Source organism: Perognathus longimembris, chromosome 2 (assembly GCF_023159225.1).
Source record: "Perognathus longimembris pacificus isolate PPM17 chromosome 2, ASM2315922v1, whole genome shotgun sequence".
Classification (NCBI taxonomy): domain Eukaryota; kingdom Metazoa; phylum Chordata; class Mammalia; order Rodentia; family Heteromyidae; genus Perognathus; species Perognathus longimembris.
The window spans coordinates 142,382,801-142,390,441 of NC_063162.1; the positions used below are offsets into that span (position 1 = coordinate 142,382,801).

Sequence of the window (7,641 nt, forward strand, 5' to 3'; positions counted from 1 at the left end):
AACAAAGAGAGAAAGGGAAAGGAGAATGCAGTCATAAAATTCAATGCATATCTTATCAAACTAGGAAACTATGAGAGAAGCATTGGATTAGCAGGGATGGGGAGAAAGATGAAAGGGGTGATACTGATCAAGATGCATTATACATCTAAATTGAATAAAGCTCAGGGACAGCACCCAGGCCCTGAGTTCAAGCCCCAGAATGGACCAAAAAAAAAAAAAAAAGTTATGTGGGAGACAAGGAGTAGCAGAGTTTATTTATGGCAACTTTCTGTTAAGAACCCTGAAGTTTCGGCTAGTCCCTCTTTTTATTCTCCAAGCCCTAATGGGAGTGATTAGGCTAATTAGGGACTTTGACTGACAGGTCTGGATTATATAACTCAAGCTATACTGGGCATATGTTAAATGCTCAGATGCATTTTGAACCAGGTCATGAGATGTAAGGAATGTTCATGAGCTTTAAGAAAAAGGGGAGGGGGAAGAAAAACACGAAGGGCACTTAGGGTCACCATTGGACAAAGCTGAACCTGATTTGAGGACCAATTAGAATCTATTATCTCCCCTTACGCTATTTGCAGGAAGCAGACAACCATTAGAACTAAGAGAACAACCACAAAGTGGGGGGCAGTTAGGGTTAGGGCATTTCTGGGTACTCTGGGATGACTTACTTCACACCTATCTTTAAAAAAAAAAAATAGACTGCTTCACAAACTTGTGTGTCATCCTGTTTGTGCAGGGCCATGCTAATCTTCTCTGTATCATTCCAATTTTAGAATATGTGCTGCCAAAGCATGTACACCTATCTACGTGTCCTAGCTCTCTGCTCACTTCAGTTCTCTACGTCGTAGTTTCCTATATTAGAATAGCCTTCACCTGCAATCCTTCCACTCTCTGCCTCCTTTATAGCTGGACTTATACAAATGAGCCACTGCACCCAGAAATTTTGTTTTGTTTTTGTCTATCCTGGGGCTTAAACTCAGGGCCTGGGTGCTATCTCTGAGTTTTTGTGCTCAAGGCTAACACACTACCACTTTGAGCCACAACGCCACTTCCCTTTTTCTGGTGGTCAATTGGAGATAAGAGTCTCATGCCCTTTCTTCCCTCCGATCTCAGCTTCCTGAGTAGCTGGGATTACAGGCATGAGCCACATTTTGTTTTGTTTTGTTTTTTGTTGCCAGTCCTGGGGCTTGAATTCAGGGCCTGAGCACTGTCCCTGGCTTCTTTTTGCTCAAGGCCAGCACTCGTCGACTTAAGCCATAGCACCACTTCTGGCTTTTTGTATCTATGTGGTGCTGAGGAATTGAACCCAGGGCTTCATGTATACGAGACTAGCACTTTACCACTAGGCCATATTCCCAGCCCCATGAGCCACATTTTGTAACATGAGATGTAAAGCCTTAAGTTGAGCATACTCAGAAAACATACCCACCTTTTTTTGTGAAACAGACAGACAAATTCACAAAAATCCTTTTTTTCCCCCTTGTTTGGAGAGAACATGGCCTTGAGAATTATCCCTAGTTTTCTCAAATAATCAGTTTTTTCACTTTTTTTTTTTTTTGCCAGTTCTGGGGCTTGAACTCAGAGCCTACTACTGTCCCTGGCTTCTTTTTTCTCTAGGCTAGCACTCTACCACTTGAGTCACAGTGCCACTTCTGGCATTTTCTGTATATGTGGTGCTGAGAAATCAAACCCAGGGCTTCATGTATACTAGGCAAGCACTCTACCTCTAAGCCACGTTCCAGCTCCTTTTTTCACTCTTTTATCTTCAACTTAGGCTTGTCAGTTTTATCTTAACCATTGCATTTGCTTACAGTGGAAGGTGTTTATTTTAAACCACCTATTCTGTTGGATGGATCACTTGGAGCAGAGCGCTGGACTAGCATGCAAAAGGTCCTTGATCCAATTCTCAGTACTACAGAACTACAACACAACCATTTACTGTGGTTCAAAGAATTACAAAATTGGTGAGGATATCATAATGACCATATGGCTATTATCTTGCTTTCAACACATAACCAATTTGTTCTATACATTCCTATTTGAAGAAAAATTCCAAATTTTACCTATAGATATGTAGGATATCACAATATGTCACACCCAAATTTGCCATGCTAGAATATAGGTTATTTTGAGCTGAAAGCAATTAAGGAAATTGAAACACAGAAGGAGTTCTCTGCCATCCCATCTGCCTGGAGACAGATCCCAGCCTCCTTGTGAATGGCACCCCAACACACACTTCCCATACAGGAAAGGAATAACAACTATCACTCAAGATAACATGGCACCAGGAAAGGGCCATACACAAACCTTCCTAACTAGCCCTCATCTACCCCTTAGTTTCCTATATTAACTTCCCATATACTTGCTGTCCCACAGTAGATCTTGATCTTGTCGCTTCTCTGAATGCATCCTATTTGCTAGGATGGCATAAAACCCTTCAAGCTTGGTCCTTTCCTTGAGGGTTTTCTATGAAATATGTCTGCCCCCCAAATGTCAAATTTTTGACATGAAATAAATTTGTAGGCCTTTTCCTTATCTGTTGTAGGTTTGTTCTGAATACCAAGCCAGGGAACGTAAAATGGTAGAGGAAATTTATCAATTACTACAGATACTTGTATTTTTTTCTCTTTCCTTCCTTTCTTCTTTCTTTCCTTCCTTCCTTCCCTTCTCCTCTATCCATTCCTCTCTCTCCCTTTCCCTTTCCCCTTACCCCTCCCCCCTTTCTCTCTCTTCTTTCCCTTTTCTGACACAGAGTCCCACTATGTAGCTATGGATTACAGGTATATACCATCTCACTTGACTACTTGTTTGCATTTCTAAGACATAGTCTTTTGGTAGAGAAGAAACAGCTAGAGGGAAAGAGGAAAAGGCTATGTACTTTATATACATGTATGAAAAGTAAATATAGAAATTTATTAAAATTGTAAATGAAATGGGGCAGAAAGGCACTGATAGCTGAGGCCTAGCTACTCTGGAAGCCGACATCAGAGGGTCATGGTTCAAAGCCAGCCTGTAATGAAAGTTCAGGAGACATTTGTTTTAATTTAATTTTTTTGTTTATGTGGTGCCAAGGAATGGAATGCAGGGTCTCATGCTTGCTAGGCAAGCACTCTAACACTAAGCCACATTCCCAGCCCTCCAGGAAATATTTTTAAGCAACAAAAGACAGAAAGAGTATCAAACAAGCTCAGGGAATAGCATCCTGGCCCTGAGTTCAAGCACAGAGGGTCAGCAAAAAAAAAAAATTAGTAATGGGGGTATGTTTGATCAAAAGATATATACAAATATCACAATGTCGTATGGAATAATAGAAGAACCCAAATAGTAAAGACAACCCTCAGCAGGCAGAACAATGCTGAAGGAATATCAATACCAAGCTTCAAACTCTATTACAAAGTTATAGTAATAAAAAAAACAGCTTGGTACTAGGACAAGAATAGGCATGTGAAACAATGGAATAGAATAGAAGACCCAGAAATGAACCCACAGGCCTATAGCAATCTAATATTTGATAAGGGAACCTGCCTCTTCAACAAATGGTGCTGGCAAAAATGGCTATTCACATGCAGAAAACTGAAGTTAGAGCCTTATATATCACCCTCACCAGAATCAATTACAAATGGGTCAGAGACATCAATATAAGACCAGATACCCTGAAATATTACAGGACGGGATAGAGAGCACACTAGGGATCCTTGGCACAGGTCTAAACTTTCTTTCTTTTTTTTTTTTTACTTTATACATTTTACTAAAAATAAGATGAAAATGTTGAAGTGATGAGACAGATCAAGATGTAAGATACAGTACAACTCATGGGGGGAAGGGGGAGGCGGAGGGGGGAATGAGGGAGGAGGTAGCAAGTTGAACAAGAACTGTACTCACTGTCTTACATATGAAATTGTAACCTCTCTGTTCTTCACTTTGACAATAAAGAAAAAAAGAGTGGTATAAGAAACAAAAAAGATGTATGATACACATAAGCTGCTTTGTTCAAAGGTAAAAAAATTAAATATATAACCTAAAGTTAAGTAAGGGTAGGTGAGAATATTTACAAGTGTGACATTGGTCAAGACTCACTGTGTTCATAAACTGCTCCAGTGAATGATAGTTCCTATGTACAGGTCTAAACTTTCTTAGTAAAGACCCAGAATCACAACAAATCAGAGAAAGACTGGATAAATGAGATCACATCAAACTGAAGTTTCTGCATGGCAAAGGACATAGCTAGCAAGATAAATAGAAAGCCCACAGAATGGGAGAAGATCTATCTCTACTAGCTATGCATCAGACAAGGGCTTCATATCTAAAATACACTTAAAGCTCAAAAAATTAAACCTCAAAGAAACAACAACCCCAATAATAAGAAAAAGTAAGAATGGCCAATAGGCACATGAAGTGATGTTCAACATCTCTGGCCATAAAAATAAAAGCAAATCTACCTCACCCACATTACAATGATCACTATCAAGAAAACTAACAATAATAGATGCTAGTGGGAATGTGGACAAAAGGGAATGCTACTACACAGTTGGTGGGAATGGAAACTTGTTTAACCACTCTGGAAAGCAATATGGAGGTTCCTCAAAAGACTAAACATAGAGCTCTCTTATGACCCAGCAGCCCCACCCCTGGGCATTTTACCCAAATGGCCACAAATAAGCCCACACTAAGCTACCAGCACAAGCATGTTCATTGCAGCATTGTTTACCATAGCTAAGACATGTAATCAACCCAGATGTCCCTCAGTGGATGAATGGATCAAAAAAACGTGGTGGGCTGGGGATATGGCCTAGTGGTGAGAGTGCCTGACTCGGATACACGAGGCCCTGGGTTCAATTCCCCAGCACCACATATACAGAAAACGGCCAGAAGCGGCGCTGTGGCTCAAGTGGCAGAGTGCTAGCCTTGAGCGGGAAGAAGCCAGGGACAGTGCTCAGGCCCTGAGTCCAAGGCCCAGGACTGGCCAAAAAAAAAAAAAAAAAACGTGGTATATAACACACAATGGAGTTCTATGCTTCCATAAGAAAGAATGACATTGCACCATTCCCAAGGAAATCGAAAGATGGGGGAAAAAATTATATTAAGCAAAGCAAGCCAGACCCAAAGAAAGATAAGCTGCATGGTTTCCCTCATTTGTAATAATTAGATTGTGTCTTTAAATCTACAATTAAACCCAAAGAATAATAAAAGACAAATAATTACAGTTGGACACAATTAATTAAACAGGACTCTAAACATTCACACTGAGAGCAAAGGAGGATATTCTTGGAAGATCACAAGGGCTGAATAGCTATGTGCATATGATCATATAAAATGATGTGTATCCAAATGAACTCCAAGAAATGGTAACAATAGGTTTTTTTATTGTACTGTCTGCAGTTATTCCCCCCCCCCCCCCCCCGCCTTTGGCTTATTCCTATTTACCTCTGTTTTGTTTTTTTTTTATATCAGTACCCTTTGTCTTGTATATAAGTTTATCTGATTTGGGGAGGGGAAAGGGAAGCATACAAGCAATGAGACAAGGTGAATCAATTCAGCAGCGATACTAGACACTATGTTGGAAATTAACTATGCAATTTGAGGGAGAGCATGTTTGGGAGGGGAAAAACTTAGAGAAAATGAGGGAGGGATGACACTGTCCAAAAGGAAATGTGCTCATTACCTGACTTATATAACTATAACCCCTCTGTACATCACTGTTACAATTTTTTAAGTAGTAATGGGGTAAATTTGATGAAAACATGCATAGAAATAGCACGGTGAAGCCCCCTTGTATAATTAATATGTGCTTATGAAATAAGGATACTAAGTCTAACTGGCGCCATCTTGGCATCTTGGTGGATGGTAGGGAATTCCCAAAACTCTTGGAGGTACAGTCCCACTACCAGGTGAAGGGCAGGCCTGCATTCCTAGAGACAGGGGTGTGGACCTGGACAACACATTACTGGACCTGCCAGACCTATATACCTTGAACTCACAAGACTGAACTCCCCAGTGCCATGGCCCTATTTAGAACCCAACCACCTCCGCCGCCATTCTGCACGACACCTCATGTCTCCTGACGTTCCCCGAGTCACCATGGATGGCGTCCCTCTACAGCTCTCCATTAGAGTTGATCTCGTTTATTGAGGTTGTTTTTCTGCTCTTTATTCTCCTGCCCTCATGGCTCCGTTTTCTAACAGTGTTAAGTCTATTTGGGACTGCAAGTTTGGGGGAAGACAGGTATCCACTCGCAATCATCCACTTTCTAATAGACTCCTGATTCAACCTCTCAAAACGTGGCTTCTCTGTATCTGGAGATCAAATTCCCATATCTCGAGATCAAATTCCCATATGACATTTACCAGAAAAAAAAAATGTTAATTACTATTCTACCAAAGTCTCTCTACTATTTTATCTCTATCCTTTCATAAATGTTTATTTCAATTGAAATATGGATACTGGAGCTTAGTAATACCATCTTGTCCTCATCATCATTGGGTTCTTAATAGATGATGGAGAATTTTCACCCAGTTCCGAGAACTCTGCAGGTGATACAGGGCTCTCTTTTATCTGCAGCTGTGTTGTGAGTTGTTAAGCAATATAGAGGTGACATTCTTTGAATTGCAGGTGGGTCACGAGTTGTTCAGCTCCAGGGAAGTTTTAGTCCAGAGAATACTTGCCATTGGCTGTACTTGATTTTTCCCCCTAGACAGCTTGTGTCAGTAGAACAAGCTTTGCTAGTTCCCATACCACGTGACATCTGCCTTGGTATGGTTTTTGCCTTGATAAGCTTTGTGATAACTGCACTCAGGGCTGCAGGTTCTTTGAGATGCTAGTCCACCTGCAGTCCGAAGCTCTCCAATAAAGACTCTAGATTCCCCCTCTCAAAATGTGGCTTCTCTGTATCTTGCTGATTGAGTTCCAAACAAGATCTTCCTATTGCATTTAGCTGATAGATTTCTTCAGTCCTCTTTAATCTGCAGTTTCTCTTTTGACTATTTATTCCTGGACAATTTGTTAAGAATATATAATTATGTAGAATTTCCCATAATCTATATTTTTTGCCAATTATATCTCCACACACATATACCTCCAGACTCTATATTTCCTGGAAATTGTTAGCTGTGTCTAGTGGTTTAATCAGGTTCGTGTGTGTGTGTGTGTTTGTGTGTGTGTGTGCGTGTGTGTGTGTGTGTGTGAAAAACAGTTTGTGGACAGTATTTTTTTTTTCTTTTTGCCAGGCCTAGGGCTTGAGCTCAGGGCCTGGGCACTGTCCCTGAGCTTCTTTTGCTCAAAGATAGCACTCTACTATTTGAGTTACATTTCTACTTTCAGCTTTTACTGTGATTAATTGGAGACAAAGAGTCTTATGGACTTTCCTGCCAGGGCTGGATTGGAACAGTGATCCTCAGATCTCAACCTCCTAAATAGCTGGGATATAGGCATGAGCTACCAGTACCTGGCTTTGAACTCAGGCCCTGGGCACTGTCCCTGAGCTATTCTTCAAAGTTAGCACTCTTACCACTTTGAGCCATAGCACCACTTCCAACAGTAATGTTTATTCCCTACATGTTACATGGAGAGACATGTAATAATTAATCATTGTTTTGTGACTAAGACTGATCTTTGGCTTCTGATGCTATTGGTGTGATCCATTCTTTT

At 40.7% G+C, this 7,641-nt stretch overlaps 1 non-coding gene across 1 annotated transcript; it reads right to left on the reverse strand.

The window, feature by feature from the left end:
* Nucleotides 1-685: 685 nt before the first annotated feature.
* On the reverse strand, nucleotides 686-790 carry LOC125347393. The gene has a single exon (XR_007210182.1). It is a non-coding gene; the product is annotated as a U6 spliceosomal RNA (small nuclear RNA).
* Between the last annotated feature and the right edge of the window lie 6,851 nt (nucleotides 791-7,641).